This window comes from Hippocampus zosterae, chromosome 11 (assembly GCF_025434085.1).
Source record: "Hippocampus zosterae strain Florida chromosome 11, ASM2543408v3, whole genome shotgun sequence".
Lineage (NCBI taxonomy): Eukaryota > Metazoa > Chordata > Actinopteri > Syngnathiformes > Syngnathidae > Hippocampus > Hippocampus zosterae.
In genome coordinates, this window is record NC_067461.1 from 18,734,873 (window position 1) to 18,756,397 (window position 21,525).

General features: G+C 40.9%; 1 protein-coding gene and 2 long non-coding RNA genes across 3 annotated transcripts in view; 2 read left to right on the forward strand and 1 right to left on the reverse strand.

The window, feature by feature from the left end:
- Positions 1 to 21,525, forward strand: part of LOC127610703 (tumor-associated calcium signal transducer 2-like) — a 248,813-nt gene that overhangs the window by 190,833 nt on the left and 36,455 nt on the right. The gene's annotated exons all lie outside the window — the stretch shown is intronic.
- LOC127610756 (uncharacterized) overlaps positions 1 to 21,525 on the reverse strand; it is a 95,402-nt gene that overhangs the window by 65,282 nt on the left and 8,595 nt on the right. The gene's annotated exons all lie outside the window — the stretch shown is intronic.
- Positions 1,632 to 13,399, forward strand: LOC127610758 (uncharacterized). Its single transcript, XR_007965029.1, has 3 exons — positions 1,632 to 1,938; positions 12,437 to 12,518; positions 12,598 to 13,399. It is a non-coding gene; the product is annotated as an uncharacterized LOC127610758 (long non-coding RNA).

The window sequence follows — 21,525 nt, forward strand, 5'->3', positions numbered from 1 at the left end:
TTTTATGCTGTGGTGATAGTGTGTGTATAGATGTGGTGATCATCTATAACTGCTTCAGACAACAAAGTGTATGCAGGAAAGTTTTTAAGATTGCACGGTTGTCTGTGTCTCATGTGTTGTCTTGTATTATTTTGTCATTTTTTTGTTAACTTTTCTTTTGATGGCGACGCGGACACCCGCAGCAGCTTCTCTTGTTTTATGTTCAGAGGGATGAAATTCATACAGCACACATACAGCACATTTGACAAAATGTTGTATTCAATTCAATTCAATGAAAAAGAAAATAGCCTCTCTCTCTAAAATGTGTTTTTTCGTTTCTTAGTGTGATATGAACCATCTCTGTCTTTAACCACCAAAGCCAGAGAAAAAAATCTTTGACCCACAAGCATTATATTCTAAATACTTGTATTGTAACTGATAAATCTCTGAGATGGGATTCTCATGTTGATCTGTCATGTGCAAACCAGTCTCAAAGACTGTACTTTCTTCACAGATGCTGGCTGTTTAGTGTGAGTGAAAAAATATCATGACAACTAAACATTGGATGGCAGTAAGTTTTGGCTCAGTCACGGTAAAATCTGTTAGGTCAGTAAAGTCATCTCCTTATGTGATAGAACACATGCAAGCGAAGCAATGTTGTTGTATTCAAATTTAAGACTGATAATAACGTTCATAATGCTGATCCTCAAGTTGGGGATCACAATTGTGACTCATTGTTGGGCAGCAATATACTGTAATTTTAGTGCTTCCATTGATGTTGTTTTCGTGTGTCATAGAGTACTGTATATAGTATATTTCATTGTTATAATACTAACACACAACAGTGCATAAAATCAAATATGGAATATTTTGATTTCTCCTCCATGGCATCAGACCTGCATTGTGGGGGTAATAAAATGCTTATTTCAAGTACAAACATAGTGACACATTTGAACAAAATGTGTGACTGTCACTCCCTCACCCAAATGTAGCCCATGCATAAATCACTACAGTCACATTATATGATGATTCATTGTTTTAAGTTGTTTTTGTGGGGCCTGCACTGTCAGGATCAGGGGAAGGACACATAAACACACAGTTTAAAACAAAAAAGAAATAAAATCAGATACGACAAACCGTGATTGGGGTCAGATGAGCCATCATTACACAAACTAAAACAGAAAACAGGGCTGGTGACTCCTGAGTCATGAATGATGATGGTTGGCAGCACAGTTGCATACTTTACTCAATAGTGACCCCTAGTGTCTGTTAAGTGTACTGAATAAAATGCACACGAACTGAATCAATGCATTTCATTTGGAATCGTTTTAGAATGGTCAAGATCATAGTCACACCAAATCATCAAAGAAGTGGGGGGCGGGGGCACTTAAAAACAGCTCACATTCATCATATTAGTGAGCTGTGGATATTCGCTTTATCTGAGAGTGGACTTTGGGGTCACTATTACTACCTCTAAGACCCCAAATTATAAATCCTGCGGTTTTGTGCAGGCATAACTGCGCAAACACCAATGGAGGTACTGTCTCTGGATGCTTTGCTTTGGAGTTTTCCACGTGGCCCAGCTGGCAAAAGTTAGAGCAGTGCAACAATGCGCCGGCAGGACAGGCCAGTATGGGTCCAAGATGAGGGCCCCTCGGTCCTGCTGAAAAGCTCCTATTGTCCGACTCCACCTCCATCAGAAGTCATTAATTATGGGCCGTGATGCTCAGCTCAGTGCGAATAAGTCCAGCCTTCACACTCACAGCCCAACTCTCCTTCCTTGTCATGTTACAGCATGCAGAGACTGATGGGACCCAAGTCCCGCTCCCCTCCTCTGAACCCTTTTAATGAATCCAAGCTGACCGCTTAGCAAAGCCCCGTTACAACTTTTGCTTTTTTAGAACTACACCTTGAGGCACGAGTAGGGAAAGGAAGGAAGGAATATGTATATCCTCAAAGGTATTTGCACGTATTTATGTTTGAACTAAGATTCTAATGGTTTTCATGTGGCCACTCTATTCAGTTCCATCTGTATAACCATCTATAGTATCCAACCCGAGGGTGTAGATGACAAACTTCATTTGAAATGTTGCCACGATAGCTTGAAAAACATGTCCTGCCATAAGATGAATCACCAATCATTCCAACACAGTACACAGAAACTTTTTTTTTTTTACCAGGATGAGTATATGAGTATATATGATCATGTCAAAATTCCAGTTGTGTGCCAAATTCCAGTTGTGTGCTAATTCTTTACGGTATGTCACCATATTGTACCGTAATATAACACAATAACATTGTGGAGCGACACAACACACAGAATAATGAAATGTCAATCAGGAGAAAGCAAATGCTCATGTTATTGATTTACAATGCGTGCTTGAAACGTCTTTAAAAATGACAAGAAATTATGTGATTTTGGATTCAAAAGCATTACAAAGAGAAAAGCAAAACGACAAGATGATATAATGCAACCATAATTATATAATTGGGTTTCTTTGTTAGCAGGGGTTTCAAACTTCAGTCCCTGGGTGGGTGGGGGGTGTCGCTTTTGTGCTTTAGATATTTCCTTCCTCCAGCACATCTGATTCAAATGATCAGGATCATTATCAGGCTCTTTTGCAGATGAGCTAGTCATTTGATTCCGATGCGTTGGAGGAGGGAAACATCTCAAACATGCTGCAAAGCGGCTCTTGAGGACCGTTTGAAACCGCTGTTCGTTTACAGTGTACTTTTTAAATCACCCCTAAGGGATGAAACAGTACATTACACATCCCTCAATAATGTGACACCACCCAAGATCAGTTATTCAATACAACACGTGGTTTAACTGTCATCAAAGGGGCCCTCCCCTCTTGCCCCTGGAGTTTGATTCATTTCTTCACAGCAGTTTCTACACACATCGACATCATAAAAGAGTGTCAAAACGCGCCACACAAGAGCTCATTCAGAGCACGGACGGCTCGGTTTGGCAGGATGTGTCCAGTCCGTGGCCAAATTGTGCGTTCTATCACACAGGCTTTTGCGAAAATCCTGAGTAACTTTATATGCTGACAGTTTATGAGATCTGAGTTGAGTCAGAGAAAGTCAGATAACATGGAGGTGAGAGGGGGGAATTAAAACATTTGTGTCGCTGCCAGCTGTGAGCTAACTAATGATGATTTAATGGGAAACATATTTACATTTGTGTTGGTTAAAATATATCAGTCATTATGATCAAAATATGTCCTGCGTGGGGGGGGGGGGGGGGGGCAACGTAAGTGAGAAACAAGCCACGAAATAAATATTGTGTGACATCTGGCGGATTGCAATCAGTTTGTCTGCAATGGTTTTCATATACCTGTAACTTGTCTTCATCATGCTGTTGCTTTCGCAAAAGTGTCAAAACAATCCAGACTCCTGTGCTAAATACTGTAGATGGCAGCGCTACTTCTTGATGATGTTGACATTGACCTGTTCAAGTCACACGGCAATAAAACAGCAGATACTGACTACCGGTAATCTGGTGGGCCTTATAAACTGCATATCACACTTTGGATAGATTGTAATAGATAAGACCCAAGTAAAAAGCAAGTCCAATTTGGGACGACATGTAGAATAGAGAAAAGTTTGTACTGTTACTTGTACCGTTTGTACTTATTAAAGAAGCGAAATGAGTAGGAAGTTGTTAATGTCTTGAAATAGGCAAGGAAATTGAAATAAGGCACTGACAGATCATAACGAGACTCCCCCCCTTTTACATCAGACATTCCTCTCCTCTTCTTCTCTCCTCCCTTGCTGACCTTCGCCTCACTTTTTTTCCCCCAGAGAGAAGGTTACATAACATATTTCCAGAACCCCCTCCTTCAACACACACTCCAGCTACACTTCATCAGTTCCTGCCGCTCATTCAGTGCGCCCACCCCAACACACACACACACACACACACACACACACACACACACACACACACACACACACACACACACACACACACACACACACACACACACACACACACACACACACTAGATTTCCTCTCCTAGACAAGGAACAGACTCCACAGACTCTGTAACACTTCACAAAACTTCTCATGCCTTTATTCTTCTCTTGCTTCTCTCTCTCCCTCTCTCTCTCTCTTTCTGTGTGCTATTTCTCCTCCCCCTTTCTCCCCTTTCATCTCTCCAACACTCTGTTGCATTAATCATTTTTTTGTCTACCACACTAACAATGGCTCTGTTTTACATCACTGATTGGAGATGTGACCCCACCCCTCTGTCTCTTTCTCTGCTCACTGTGTTTCCCATGATGCAGCGGTCATGGAAAAATGGAACCTCGCCTTCACAGTTTGGAAAAGAGGTCATAGGCTGAGGTGCAGGAGGTTGACACGAAGGTCAACCATGTCAGATGTGGGGGAACTGTGGGAGAGTGGTCTTTTTTTTTTCTTTTTCTTTTAGAGGTTTAGGGAAATGGACAATAGAGCCCACTGACACCGCAGAGCAAAGAAGCCTGACATGAATGGCCAGTTTGATGGGATTTAGAAAGCCCTGTTAGGATACTGATGTATGGTACCGATTCTATTGATGAAATTAATATGCAAACGATGCCTTTTTGTATGTGGAAAGCTACAGGTAAATGAAATCGACAACCTTGTGAAACACCAAAGTCATTTTTTTAGGCCTGCGAGACAACATGAAATGTAAGACGTCATTGATGTATTTAATTGTGGTGAGGCTCTATTAAAATCATAACATTATTAACCAGAGACCTTCTAATTAATCAATGTAATTTAATCAAATGAATGGTTTTACATTTTGGTCAATGAATACACATATGTGAACAAAAGAGCGAAATTCATTCAAATCCATCAGGCTACGAAATACAAAAATATTCTGGTGCCACTACAGGAGTACGATGTCGAGCTAAATTTAATTTCTCAATTGATGTCGTCTGTTTGGGTTCAATATTTGATGTTTGCTATGATCTGAGGTTGAAAAATACCTCAGCACTGACTGCGCTTTACATGCCTGACAGCTCTGTCCCAATTCCCGTTAGTTGGGGCTTTCATGGCAAGTTCGTATATGTCCTCTGATTTGAGCCGATGCAGTCACAGTAGATGCTGAAAAGATTTCCTCATAGTTCATCATCATGAGTTTGGGTGAACCTTTCGAAAAGCAAAGTCAAGAAAAGCTGTGATGGCTTTGTTAGCTACTGGGCTCAGTCCACCACAGTCTGGGTGGCAGACTGAGGGACTGGGTGGCAGACTGACTCAGCTGAGAGCCTTATGACAGAGCGACGAGGCCCGGTCGCCTCAAGTTTCGTCAGCATCTAATGAACAAGCAGAGGCAGTGGAGTGGATAGTCTAGACTGGCACAAAGTTTGTTCAGGCCTGGCACAGGCCTGTGGATCAAGTGAACTTCTTTCATATGAGCTGGAGTGGGTTCAGCGTGTAAGCTGTTCTGGGATGGAGCTCATCGTAGGACTTTGAAGAGGGAGGAGTTCTGGACTAAAGTACGAGCAAGGGTAGTGAGGGGAAATGAAAGGGTATCATATTTTGCATCTCTAAAAGACGGCTCTGACAAAAAGAGAGGCGCCAGCTCCCCTGCATGGACTGATAAAGCATCACAGAACCCAAGTGAGGGGACCATGCTAATGAGGCCATAGGACAGAATAAGCTTCCAGCTGAATTGTGTGTGTGTGTGTGTGTGTGTGTGTGTGTGTGAGTGTGTGTTAATGAGAACTGTAGGTCCCCCTTTTCCCAGCAAAAGCCCACTGGCCCGTTTTTCTATTTGGGAAACGGGGGCTGGGATGAGGTGGAGGGGGCTCATTTCAGGGGGCACTGCCGATTAATGAAGGGCCACATACCAGTGGTTAGAGATGGTGGGGGTGGCAGTGGGTTGGGATGCCAAAAGACAAAGGTAAATCTAAAGAAAATGCTAATTCATGATTGGCTATATCAGAGTGGGGGCAGGGAATGAAGCGACGACAAAGAGGCAGGGGCGTTGTGAGAGTAGAAGTGAAACCAAAGGCAAGCGTCTAGTGCGCAAGTGATATTTTGGGAAATGGGCTTAGAGCGCATGTTAGTGAGTGAGTGTGTGTGTGTGGGTGTGTGTGTGTGTGGGTGTCGGGGGGCAGAAAGGCCCTGGTCCAGTGAGCCTCCAACACAGTGGAACTCAAGCTTCTGTTGCATGTTGCTGTAGTTTTTAATCTCAAAGCTGAGTCAACTGGATGGAGACTTAAATCAATAAACCAATGTTTCTTTTTAAATGTTCAGCTTCAGGACCATGCCCCAAACAGTCAGTCCCGCAAGCATCTGTTTCTGGATTGCTGGTTGAAAAATCACATTTGCGGCAGCTTTTCTGAAAAGTCGCAACGGTTTTAGAGGGTTGCACTAAAAATGGTACAAAAAGAAGCAAGTATAACCATTTTAAAAGGAATGAATGAAAGCAGATGCTTTGATCCCATAATTAAGTGCAACCTGACACCACAAGAGAGTTTGCCAAAACAACCCAATTAAAAAGTGATTTCATTGTAAATGGAGCTGAAATTTCAACTATGGAGAAAAAGTACTTGGTGCCGCAGCAAATGTGAATTGTTTTAAAATGACAATTTCAAGCTTAGCAACTTTCTCAGAAAGTGAACAATATCGCACTATTGTTGAGAACTGAAAGAAAAGAACAAACAATGACACCAAAAAGAGTTTGTAGCTTAATGTATTTATCTACACCAATAAGGTGACTGTTCACAATGGTAAGTACTGTAAATTGTTGACTTTTGTTTGAACGTGCCCAATACTGTTTTCCATTTTTGAGAGAACATTCAGGAATTTGTGAGCAAGAACAATGAATTTAGTTTTTTTTTTGTTGCCACATGACAGCTACCACGTGTCATTAGTAAACAAGTAAGCAAGCATGTCAAAGTGCGATGCAAGGAACATATTTGATTGATTAGAGAGTGTTTCGAGGTTTCAGTGCAACTCAAAGACAAATTTGATGGGCAAAACTCATGGAAAATAATTTAAAAAATGCACAAAATTGCGTCTGGCCAGAATTCTAAGAAAACACATAAAGTAATTTGCAGAGATTGGTTCAATTTTCCATAATTGGTGAGATTGAAAAAACACAGGATCAATACCCACTACAGGATTGTAAATTCAAGAGAGCAAGTTTTGGTATAATATTAGTGTGTCAACGTTAAGTGCGGTTTCAGCCACACAAAACACATGTTACACTTTTTGTTGAAAAAAATAAATACATCAAGCTTACTATAGCATTTGCCAAATACAAGCCTATGATTTGACAATCGTTGGCACTCCTACAACACATACATTGAAATAATATCCGCTGCTGAGCAACAACTAATGCTGTTGCACTGCCGCTATTACGACCGATATATGATTCGACCATAGCAAGGAACATAACCGCGAGAGTGCAAGGTGGTCTTACATTCCTTCTGATTTCACAAGGCTGCAGTGTGGTTTTTTTCGACGACCCACTTTCCCTCCTAACTGCTGGCTGGACAGCAATGTGTGGTTTCGCAGGGCTGGGAGTTCACACCCTGGTCGTCGTGTCGGAGGAGGGTTGGTGGAAGAGGGGAGTAGTATTTTTTTTTTTTTTTTTAAGTGTGATTCATGAGCGAGTGTTTTGGCATCACTGCAGATACCCAAGAGCCTAATCGACAGCATATGGAGGGTGGCAAAGTGTGCGCATACCAGACGTTGGATATATAAAACTCACCCGTAACCACTGGCGAGTAGTAGAGAACGGAACAGACTCTGCTTATCTGGAGTAATAACGTACTCAGCCTGGAAAAAGTACAAAAATATTTCTTCAGTTTTCAGACCCCAGGTCACAAAAATGATTCATGTTGTGAGCATGTAGAGGTGCGGAAATATTTGTTTGTATGTGGACACAGGTGGATGCGTTGAGCATTAATTAATGTGGTGATAAGTGTGCTGCGCTTCTGCACAGTACAGCCTGTAACAGGTGGAAAATGTGTGTGCGCGTATACATACGTGGGCCTTGAGGGAAAAGCTAGAACCATTCATTCAGCCCCCCCCTATACATCACACAGCGGCGTTAATTGCCTTTGCTTCACCTCTTCCACATGCTCCGCCTCGGCAGCATTTCATCTTGTGTTATGCAAGGCTCTATATATTTCTCATGTTCCAATTGAAAGACTCGGCGGCTGTAAATTCATGACCACAACCCCCTCTACTCTGACACCTCTTGCAGCCCACTAAGCTTTAGGAGTCATTATTAGGCTCTGTTTATTGGAAATATGGTGGTGCACGGCTGACATTTACACAGCGATAAGTGAGCTATGATTTCCAGGCGTGATTAAAAAAAAACATTACTGCCGTTACAACAATAGAAAGGCCATCTCAGAAAACCTTTCACTTGTCTGCTTAGCTCAATTAGTAGTAGACATGGTATTCATTACAACAAATAATTCACCATGACTATAATTTTACACGATACTATTTATTTGCTGTTGAACCCTCTCTAACATTTAATTGCATCTTACTGACGTTTCTTGGTTGATCCAGTAAAGAGCAACATGCCAGATAATATCGCGTGTTTCATCTGGAAAAGTATGATCATTGTTTTTGGGTTTGTTTGTTTACAGCACCCGCTGGGGTGAAGGGCGTGCCTCTTCAGCAGGTGCACCTGTAGCTTGTTACCAATCAAGCCTGCTATGTATTTAAGGACTGCCAAGCTGCTGAGTCTCATGTTGGATTGTTGCTCTTGCGTGCTGTTTATGTTCTAGTAATGTTTTCTAGACCTCTTGCGCACATTCTGATTGTTTTGCTAGATTCTTGTTTTTTTGTTGTTGTTGTTTTCAAGTCATTTTGGACTACATGGTGTATTGTGTGTTTGGATTTTTGCCGTTTTGAGTGCTTTCGGTTGTCAAGTTTACCTTGCAGTTCACAAGCGCTTTCTGTTCATATCTAGTTAGTGCGGAACATATTGATGGCATTTCCATTCATTGGAGTGGGCAAAGTAGATTGGAGATTCAAGTGTTTTGAGTTCAAGCGTGGTCCCATAGGATTAGGATAGAATTAAATTCAGAAGTCATTGTATTTTATTTTGAAGTGACTCATGACTGTAACACACTTTCTCTGTTCAGACATACCATGAAAAAAAATTGTGTGTTGATTTTATTTGACATGTGGCTCCACACAATAGAATCATCTGCGTCTAATGCATTTTTTAAAAATAGATGTGTGGTCTATTAAAAAAGTATACATATATATACATTTGACGAAATAAAATTGGGTAAAGCCAACGCACCATTTTTTTCAGTGTAACTATTTTATAGAAGGCCTATGTACTATAGATGAGACAAAATCAAATGACATGACCCAGAACCTGAGATGCATATTAAAATACAGACAAAGGTCAACATGGAAAAACGCGGAGACAGATACACACAAACACTCGAACAGATTTCATCCAATAATTCTCTCCTTGTGTGAAGCTCTTTTTCCATAGTGTGACACGGTGGTCCAAACGGCATTGAAATATTACAAGCGCCTGGTTTATTAAAGCTGACACAGCCACTTGGGGTTAAACAGGACATTTCTGTCACCCTAATAACAGAGTAGCTCAGGGTTGGGAACGGAGGGGAGAGAAACCCCTGACCATCATCCACCAAACAGCCAACATGTGACCGCTAACGTCTCTCCATCACCAACCTCCCTCTGTTCCTTTCATGACATTTACAACCACATCCAGTGTGCGCACAGGCACGCAAAGACAAATGATGGCACTTTTATTTCATCGAAGACAAAAATTCATCCGTCTGTTTCAGAGTATAAAATAGCACTCGGGGGGCCTTTGCGAAGGCGGAAAGTGGTGAAGTTAAAATTTGATCGGTTCACACAGGGAAAAAAACAACAGCACGACTTCTTTTATGTGTGTGGGTGTGGGTGTGAGTGTATCATGGCGCACCATTTACACATTGAAGGTCTTTGGAAGATTAAATTGACATCATAATCTCAGAATTTGATCCTTTATGAAAACATTTCTGAAGTGCCTCGGGAATATTTGCAGGTTGGCCATTAAAGTCAAGGAGTGTTAGCACGAAGATAATTACCTCCCTCACATTTTTCCATGAACCTTTACTTTGAAATAATAGTACAAAATAAAAGGATCAGATTAAATTACCCTTTCCTCTGGGTTTTAGAATTTCTGTCTCAACCATCTTTTTTTCAATCAACTTTTCCCTTGGCCTTTCAGGCCTGCATCCAATGAACACTGTGTAGTCCTCGACAAGAGAAGCACACTGCGATCTTCAACTACACTTTGCAGAGGTCAGCATAAACCCACAACAATGAATTTCAGATGGAGCCAGACAGACCACAATGGGAAATTACGGCACCGATGCAATCCATCAACAACAACACCTCCCCCGTAATCGAGGCAGATCAGTTGAAATATCAAAACATAAAGAGACCAAAAACCTTCTCATTTTTATTTCACTTGCTTGAAACCTAAAATCACATCACAAAACCACTTTCAAGGTGAGAGGAAAACATCAATATATGTCAGAAAAGGGAAGTGTGGCACCATGTTGGTAATGTGCAGTCGAAAAACGGCAGACATCACCTTATCTGTTGTGATGGAACCATCCATTTATTGTCGGCAACTTCTAAGCCTCACTTGACACGTATTTGTTTTGTTTGATGATGGTTTGCCTCTGAAGTCTGTCAGTGAAGTTTTACATGAGATTTTCTGAAATTCCAAGCCAGTATTCTTGGACCTGTAGATCAACATGTGATATCTGGAGATATGCTTTACTGCTGAGCAAGCTTTGTCGTCAATTGGTTTACCCATCACTCATGTTCAATAGTTCAAAAGTTTTTTATGGAATTAAAAAGTTTGTCAAGTGACTATGAGACAGAACAGTGTGTCAAGGTAGCACGTAAGCATTTTAGAAATTCTGATTTGAATTATGAGCTGGTTTCAGGATTTGTAAATCTTTATTGATCCCCTGTGTGTGTGTGTGTGTGTGTGTGTGTGTGTGTGTGTGTGTGTGCGTTTTATTGTACTCTGTCAAGGGCTGAAAGATCATGGAAAACAATCAAATGCAAGTTTTTCCCTCCTCCCCCCTAAAAATTGTGATTACGAGATAATATCGGATTTTTTTTCCAAGGTCCACTTCAAGATATATATATATATTTTTCACCAAACATCATTGAATTAATCTTTATTACAATAAAAAAGATCTATTATATTTTAGGATATTAAAAATAAAGGCAAACAAAGCATTAATTAATATACAAGTTTATTTCTCTACTACAATTCCAGGTTTAAACTTACCGGTACTAAATACTTTCACATGAAGTGTGATAAGCATTCACCCTGACAACATAACATAATTCCATCCATCCACCTTCCGATCCGCTTTATCCTCACAAGACTCTGGTTAGCACGTCGATGTCACAATGCATGAATAAATGCAGAGTTCAATTCCAGCTCAGGCCTTCCCGTGTGGAGTTTGCATGTTCTCCCCATGTTTGCGTGGGTTTTCTCCGGGTACTCCAGTTTCTTCCCACATTCCAAAAACAGGCATGACAGTTTAATGGAACACTCCAAATTGTCCATAAGTGTGATTGTGAGCACGACTGCTTGTTCGTTTCTGTGTGCCCTGCGATTGGCTGGCAACCAGTTCAGGGTGTACCCCGCCTACAGCCCGAAAAAAGCTGGGATAGGCTCCAGCATTGCCCGCAACCCTGACAAGATTTTCAAATCATATGACCGGCGGATGTGTTTTGGTTAGTCACCACCCAGCAGCGCCCCATGTGCAAACATTATGACATGTCAATCAAAGTCAACACTTGTAGTTCATTTTACATGTGCGTCACAGCTGTTGTGGTGGTTCACATATGATATATTTATCAACCACACACTCACACACTGAGTGGAGTTTCCCACCCTCACACATACACAATGACATTTTGTTTTTTAACCTTTTGAGGGGAAAAATACGTTAGATTCTCGCCTCAAGTTCTCCGGAGACAGAAAAGTTACTGAAAATGACGCACAGTAGGCAGTAGGTTTTAGTTACAGTAATGAACTCTTTGCATGCAACTCTCTGCTGCCCTGACCAAATATCGATTATATTGCAAACGCAATGAATCATTCGGCCCTAATATGAACTGTTATCGTGTTAAGGTTTTCTCAATTCTCATTCCAAATCGTGCCCTAAAATAATGGCAAAATGTCTGATCTTGTGATTCTTATCAAGTTTTGTTTCCACTCGGGGTACTATTTTTAGCATTTCAGCACTTGGCATTCAAATTACTTCTTAAGACTAAGTGACACACGGACAGGACAGCTCACAGGATGAGCGTGAAACAAATCCTATGAAATATGAATTTCTGTCCAAGACATACACTTGCACACTCACTTTAAAACCAATGATACGTGCCTTCTTGGCACACCCTTTACCTTGTGCAATCCAACAATCACAGGCACCCATGGGGGAGGTGAGCTGTGGCCTTTTGGACCTTCGGCGCTGCCAGTCTTGATGAATGACATCTGCAGGATTGTCTAGTAGGTTTTACGTTTATTTGGCTCCGGTAATGGTGGCTGTCACGGCCAATCGCCTGAGACAGTCACTGATTTACTCCAGGTGGCGCTTGGCTATTGTCCAGCTGAAAGAACTGCCCTGACCCATGACCCCTGACCCCTGAGGGCTGCCCTGCGCCCTACCTAGAGGACAGGATTGGAGCTGTTGCTGGGAGCAGAGGCAACATGGGGATTAAACGAGGCTGAGTGGTTTGTGCTGGGAAATTGATACTCCCACAACTCCCCGAGTTCTTAACCTCAAAACTCAAGTGGTGATATTCATGCATCCCAACAGTGCTGGAAAGGTACCGCTGAATTTCTTCACCAACCACCGTCTGATATGATTCACATTTACTTTATTTTGGATGAAACAACTTGTCTGTGGTGGATAAAGTGATGCTTACAACAACATGAGAATGCTTCTTTTCTACCTTCGCAGATAACAAGAAATATTTTGTGGTGAGAAATATGACAGCCAATGACATTTTCAGAACCAAATAAAAACGATCATGAACCAAATATAGGTCACAAATGCAATCAAAGCATTCCTAAGCAAATGAATGCTTTGACCTTGGATTTGTTTGGATTTCAGACATTTCCTTGAGTAAAGAATAATAATATTTTTGGAGTTGGAACATGACGACGAGACTGGAGACACCAGAGATATTCTTGTTTCCAAATTTCCAACGTTTAAATATTTAAAGCAAAAGTACTAATTGCTGGTTAGGAGGCAAGCAAGAGCACATGAGACAGAATCACTTGGTTACATTTGAACCCTTGCTCTTTACCTTTTGGACCATTTTGTCCTTTACAATGTCATTTTACCATCAAACTTTTTGGGGTGCAACGTCATTTCTATTTCAGCAGAAGATACAATTGTCATCTGTGATAAAAATGAGCTGTTAAATTGGACACAGGAAACCATGTCTCTTCTATCAGCTCTGTTTTGCATGAGCAGACAACATTAGGCTTGGCTTTGAAGTTTGAATTTCTGGCCCGGGTCTTTCTGTTCAGCAGTGACTCAGTCAGTCAGCTAGCTGAAGGGCTTGAAGGTCAAGGGTTCAAATCTTCCTGTGGCTAAAAATGAAATTTAATCATCTCTCTGAACACTGTGAGGGGACCTGTGAGCAAGACCAAACTCAGAGTCGCACCGCCCATTCACCTCGGAATCTCTCTGCTGCCTGGAATTTGTGGGTTCATAGTTGACATAGTGACAAGGTCTATCAAATTTATAGATATATTTTTTCAAACATCACGGTTGTCTCAGCTCCAGATGTAAGAAAAAGCATGGGAACCCTTTGGAATTTCTGCACAATTCGGTCCTAAAATGTGACAGGATGTTCACAACAATAAACAAACAGCGCTCATAAAAAATAACAATTAAAATCATTTGTGTCGAGTATTTTTTTTTTTGTGTTTGTTTTTTAACCAAACACATGTAAATGTCACAATCCAGGGTGGAAAAAGTTTGGGATTTAATAACCGGTTGAGCCTTCTTTGGCAGCTCTAACTTCAACCAAATGTTCTTTGGTTAGACCTGCACAACAGTCAGAAAGAGATTTGAATGATTTCTCTTGACAAATCAGTTTCAGTTTAGCAATATTCTTGGGGTGTCTGGCATGAATTGCTCTTTTGAGGATCAACAGCACCTCAGTTAGGTTGAGGTCAGGCCACTGAGTAGGGCACTCCTTAAGGCCAGCTTTCTTATGTTTGAAAACATTCAATGTCTCATTTACTTCTGGAATGGAGTTTGTTGTGCCGTTACAGCTTCCATTCTTGGTTAGGATTTAAAATCAGACAAGTACTTGAACTTAGAAATATTTTTTTCTGCCTAGAACAGCAATTCGTCCAGGCCCTGTGTGAGCAAAGTTAGCAAGGGCACCAAAAACATCATCAATCAATACCCATGAGATTTTCATGGTCTTCTGCTGTGCCTTTTTTTTCTACACACTATTTTCGGAGACAGGCGCATATGTGCTCGACATAAAAACTGGTGCATCTTCATTTACATGCCGGGGCAAGTCGAGTTTTCTGTTTGGGAATTCGGCAGTCCGTGCAATGCCTCACTGGGCGTTCCAGCTGACTGAGGGGATTTTCTATTACATGCCCCTGTTGCACCTGACAATTTGGTGACAGAAAGTAGACTCGACTTTATACTCTGCTTAAATGTGTGGTGTGTCATTGTATTTCATAACTTGTGTGTGTGTGTGTGTGTGTGTGTGTGTGTGTGTGTGTGTGTGTGTGTGTGTGTGTGTGTGTGTGTGTTGGGTGAAGAATTGGTTGAAGGCGCCTCTAAGTGCCCACTAGGCAGCGGTCAAATATGACATCATCAGGTAGTGGAGATCTTCTTGCACTTCCTTATAAACGTACTTTGGGCACACCGATTTTCTGTACGGACTCAAACCAGTATTATTATTATGCTTCCGTCATGTAGACCACGCCACTCTCCTGCATTGAATTTCAAGGGAATGCGGCGAGCCTCTTCGATTTAATGAAGTCGGCTGTGTACATACACAGACACCCACTTCGAAGTGGGGACATTGACAAAAATGAATGCCAAAGACGGAAAACTTTTCACAGTTAAACTACGCCCATTTTATTGTATATTCCTCCCAATTAACTCAATTTATATTTCATCTGTCTGCACAGATGTTTTGGGGCTCTCTTCTGCAAACTTCAAACTTGCAGCAATGTTTTTTTTTGGGGGGGGGGCGCGTTGACATCTTCTGTGGTGTGCTGCTAGGACAACCATTCTTGTTTAATATTTTACTTTTCGGAAATTTGTCAACAATAAAGTTAACCTATGCCAGGCATTTCTCTAAAACTTGAGCCAACACTACAGTTTTTCTTCATGGCATTAAACATTTGCGTTGTACTTTAGCAGTCATGTTTACGGGAGAGTCACTTCCAGGAAAAATTGCAACAAATTGAATATTAGTAATCATAAACTTTATTCGTAAAGCTGTTTTTATTCAAAATAAAATGTCAAAGTGCTCAGACTTTATTCATTTAAAGGACAAACTATCTTGCCATGGACGGAAGAACGTGAAGACTTTTAGTGATACTTTTGTGATCCTTTCAAGCTTCATGCAAATGTATTCTTAATTGTCAGTATTCTGAGAGCCACATGATGTGAGGCTTGTTCCACATCAGTCAATGCTTCTTTGACAATAGAAAATACATCAGTGATGTCACATCTGTCACGTCAATCGGGCTCAATGGGCTCTTGGAGAAGTCATTAGACTCGTGGTTCACATACTTTTTCTACCATGCACTGTGAATGTTTACTCCAGAGAAAACTACGGCCCGTGGGCCGAATCCGGCCCGTTGGTCTTTTTAATCCGGCCCGCCGAAGGTTGGTCCACAATTAAGGTTCGATGTGAATGATTGCATTCATTTCAATTGGACTTGTAATGACAGGCCTTTCACCGCCAGGTGGCGCATTGACTTGAAGTTGCAGAACATGGGGCAGAGGGGGTCTTTTCGACCCCCTAGCTCCTCTGTATCGCTCTACTTCTACTGGTCTGATCACAACCCATCTGCAGCAATGCACAGGCTAAAATAGGTAATCAACAACACTGTTGTCATTTTTTAAAAAGTATATTAATACAGTATTTTCATGCTGTTGTTGTGTTGATGTTTGATATGGACAGCCAACAAATGCAGTTTTTTTTAATGTACCATAGCTCGTGCTGACATGGCCCTTCTGTCAAATTTTAAAAGTCAATGCGGCCCCCGAGCCAAAAAGTTTGACCACCTCTGGTTTACACGGTGGGTCCGATAAAAACCTAAAAACATAATTTTGTTTGTGAGGGACCGCATTCATTTCAGCAAACTCTAAATGTTGCTGCGACTTTGATGAAAATCAAATCACATTTATGACCAGTTTATGCAGATATCCAGGTACTTTGTAATAGTCTACACTTTTATTGCAAATTTTTTGCTCATGGTGCATGCCTGCCTTCTTTTGCTGCCATTACACACTAGAAAACATTGTCGTACACCTGACCAGATCTAAAATGCTTTTTTTTTAAACTGCCAATGTCATAGCCAAAACACTCATGGCATGATTAAATATAGACGATGTGACACATGATTAGCAGCGTTCATGCTCTGCATATGACATATGAACACGTGGTCTTTGTAGCAGCTTCCCGTACACACGTGGTGACCATGAACAAGTACAAAAGCAATGCATCTCAGATTCTTTTTGAACATAATGACAAAGAACGTTTTATTGGTTTTGACAGCTGTGGGATAATGAACAATTTAGTCATGCATACAAGAGGCCATGAATAAGTTATGTAGGAAAACCTACGAGGATCAAGTGGGCATCTGTGTGGATCTGAAATTCCTTTCAACATTCGCAACATTTCACGATTTGATTTGTGTATTTTTATTCGCTCTCCATTCACGTGTATAGCCAAATGGCGCAGGGTCCTGTGATTGTAGCTTGATATACTGTGTATATATATATATATATATATATATATATATATATATATATATATATATATATATATATATGATACACACACACTCCATGTCCATGTGGGCGCTGTTCAGAGCCAGGTGGTTTGGCGCTTAGTGTGAGTACCGCGTTGGTACATGACTGGAGCTGATGACTGAGGGTGAGCCGACAGACAGACAGACAGCACCTGTCTGTCTGGTTCAGTTACAGCCAAACACCACATCCACTGATATGGCTCTCCAATACCCCGAGGTCCACGTCGAGGTCAGGGAGCTGCAGATTAAATTCCCTATGGGCTTGAAAGCTAAAGTTGCACAAACCAAACTTAACAAATGTTTGAATGTGGGTTAACCAATTAAAATGTCATTACTCAAATGGCACCGGGTACAGTATTTTAAATATGCATATAATTTTTATGAGCTGCTCTTCGCTTATCATTTGGAATATTTAAATATTATACAATATTAGCATTTATATACCTCACGCATGCAACCGTATCTTTTCACTCTCTTGAGAGGAAAAGAACTCCTGAGAATATGTTATGTATCCTGCACAGCAACATTCAAAGGTGCCAAGCTTTTGAATTGCATAAATGAGCACAGGAAATCATTGAGAAATGTTTTTCTCTCAGATTCCAAATCAACTGAAATTTCCACAAAAGGTGAATATAGTGGCAACGTGGCTTCATGGGACCCAATGGACAAACTCAAAAGAAAAAAAAGAAGTAACCAGAAAGTCTCGGCTGCAACCTCCTGTGGAAAACAATTATGAAATACTCTGTCCCATCTATTTTTGCTGACCGAAAGCCGACGGTTGACAAGGCCAGGCAGGCTAGGGCTCAAGCGATGTTGAACACGTGCAATAAAAAGCCAACAATATCCTTTGCCAGCTCATATAACCTTACAAGTTTGTCTCACTTATATTTTTTCTTTCACTAGGTGCAAGGATTTTCACTTAGTGAAAGTGTACATGCACGTAACCACTGTCCCTTGGAAATTATTGTCCTGTGCCGCTTGTAGTTGTATTTGTAGTCATAAAAACTGTAATGTAAATCACCATTATATTGGTGTCATGCAGTATAGAGAAAGGCCAAGCAGAACAAATACAAACGCCAAGCCAGGTCTCGTTACGCTGTATCTTCAAATGTCACCAAACTGAGCTGCAGTTCTTCTTATGATGCTGCTGCTTGTTTTCCATCTCAGGCTTAGTGTGCACAGGCTTGTATGGCTCAGGGTGTTCAGCACCTGCAAAATCTATCATTCTCGCTAATCTGTCAACCGTCAGTTTAGCGGCGAGCTTTGGCAACAGGCAGCTTTCTCCTGCCCTTCTGCGTCACTTCCGGTCTGCAGATGATCACGATTTCCCCCAACGTGTCTGTTCTGTCTAGTTCTTATTCCACAGCGCATTATCAATCAGAGTACTGTTTTGACATGTGCTGCCACACATACTGTATTGTTACTTTACAAATGCGGGGGTTTATTTCTCCTTTAAAAACAACTTGTTGAGGCTTTTCCTACTTGCGAAAAAAGTCAACACAAGCAAAACATTGATTAAAAATTACAAAATGGGCTTGACAAAAAACGTATTGAAATTTGGAATTGTACAACATTAGTGACAACCCTACTAATGCCTCTGAAAGCTTCTTCAGAAAAATCATGTGGTTCACAGATCAGACAAATGCCATCTGGTATACCATGGCTTTGCATGGTGATGCATGGTCACATTTTTGCACACACAGTAGTTGGAACCCATCCAATGTCTGCAGCAGCCGTGTGTGCACCTAAAAACCCCACGTTGCTACTATCTTAAGCATTTCCTCCCTTTCCACCTGCAAAGAAGTTGGGGTGTAAAAATTACCATATGAAGATAACTTTTGCCCACATCAATATAGACAAATATAGACATATATGTATATATACTGTATCTCTCTCTCTATATATGTGTGTGTGTTGTGTGTGTGTACTGTATATATGTGCATGCATAAAATTCATGACCCATTTATGTAATTTGCTTTCGAGGAAAATTTGGAATCTTTACATTACAGCCTCACATTTTTGAACAACTGTCCTCTGACCAGACTGCAAACCAACTAAGACCAGGCCTGTAATTCAAATGATTGTCCTTTTAGAGCGTCTATTATATTTTTTCTCTGTTGTGCCTGTTCTGGCACAGTGTAGACTAGAGCTCATTGTCTGACTGACAACACAAACCTCTGCAGGGTCAAAACAAAATTGAATTAAAGCTCATGTACACAGCGTTTGTGAGCCGTTTATCCCATCAAACTTGATGGAAATGGAATGTTATCAGCTAAATCGTTCCGAGAGGTGCATTTGTGCATGTAGAGTTCAGGCCCACTGAATGTGACAACAGCAGAGCATGGTGTTCACAGATGAAGAAAGAATGGGAGTGCAAGTCGTTGTAAGAGAGAATGTCTGAGGCAATAAAGGCTGCTAACAGTGTTGAGAGTTTCAGGGCCAACAGAGGTTCGAATATGAATGCATATGAATCTCACCCAAGCATGGTGACCTATGACTTTCTCCCAGAAGCCCTGGGGGATGCAGAGCAGTTATTGTCTTCATCTTTTTCCCAAACTCCTCTTGACCTGCTCTGTCTTCAATCTGAAGTAGCCCGATGCATCCATTTATTTCATTGCAACATGTCTCAACATAAACTCCTTTTTCTCCTCATTTCTATTCACACTCTGTTGTTCCCACCCATTCATGGCTATGAACAGAGCCGTCAATTCATTTGCCGGACATGAGCGTATTGCCTTAGAATGTGAGGATGAGAAAAAGAGACACACTGCTTGTGCTTTTGGGTGATGTCAAGAAATGGAGAGTATCTATGAGGTCACTGTGAATGAGAGAGAATGGGGCAAGTGGGATCAAGTAGCTGCTCTGTTTTGTTGCAGGGCATTTGGACCCTCCGGGGCATTAATGCTGCCTTCTAATTTAACCACCATCAATCTTTCACTGTATATTGGAAGAATTTTTTACATTCATCTACATCAGGGGTGCCCAAACTCTTTGGATCGAAGATCTACTTTTTGATCAACTAACCTCACGGGTTCTACCCTTACCGGCGCGCGCACACACACACATACACACACACACATACACACACACACACATATTAAAGATTTACCTGCTCTATTTTATTTTTTATTTATTTTTTTTTGTGTGAAAATGAGACTGATTATTGTGCAGTGTATATTAACACAAAAATATATTACTAACATGTACAAAGACACACAAATGGTTGTTTGTTTTTTTTCTTCTCGACACTCCTCGGATCTACTTGGGACCTGTCTTAGATCTACCGGTAGATCAGGATCTACCTAATGGGCACCCCTGATCTACATGAATGTAAAAATGGTCACAAAAATGCCAACACTTACCATGACTCATCCATTATTTGACTAAAGGACATTAAACGATTACATTGTGAGCCATTAGCAGAAAGCAAGGAGAACCTTGTACATTCTTTTTGTCTTTAGTCTTGCTTTGTCTTGGCTTTTTGCTCTGCCCAGGCGGGTCTAGAAGGGTTTTACAGTGACAGAGCACACTGGTACACAGGCCACAATTAACTGTTTCAATGAATGAATGAATGAATGAAGAACACAAAAGGAAAGCAGAAATAGCAAATTTTTGAATGATAGCCCAATGATCATATCAATGCTTGTATTTAGGGTCACAGCCAATCTTTGCCAAAGTTATTTATTGTCCAACAAGAAACGAGTAACACTTGAGCTAGGAATATGAATTCATATAGCAATTAAATGTGTGTTCATCCATTATTCATATTTGTACCTGATTTATGGTCACCATTTGATTCTTTTTGCATATGTGTAAATGATCCCAAATGAAAACATTAAAAAAGAACAAAAAGTCTGCCTGCTTTGTTCCGAAGACTTTCCAAACTTCCCCCATCAGCACTAGATCCAGCTTCCAATTATATAATAGACCAAATGATGTTGAAGCCAAAGAAAGATAAGATGAAGTGTGATGAGATATGAATCATGAAGTAATATTTGATCATGGGAAAACAATGGAAATGCCCTTAACGACCCATTTTCTACACAGAAGGAACATGTGAAGGATTGTATTGGTGTAGTTCTGGTGTTGTTTTTTTCTGGGGTGGGGTGAGGGGGATCAGAATTGTTATGGAGATCAGGGTGTGGTCGTGTGATACAACCACTGGACATCTGTGCTGCGATGACAGACAAGACACAACGTGTTCCGATGACAAATGTCTGAACAGACGCAGACACGCATTTCAATAGAAAGGTGTCTCAAGAGGTGTCGTGTTGACGTGACATTTGACAAAAGTGAATTACTGTATTGTGTTTTATTTGTTACTGTCTGCGATGGGACTTTGAACATGATGTGAACAGTGTAGAATAGTTGTTTTAGCAGTAAAACACAGAACTAGTGAGCTACATGAACACTGGGTTAGTTTTATTGTACCATGCTTAGACATCATATGAAATTGCATGATTAAAAGTTTAATACAATACAATAC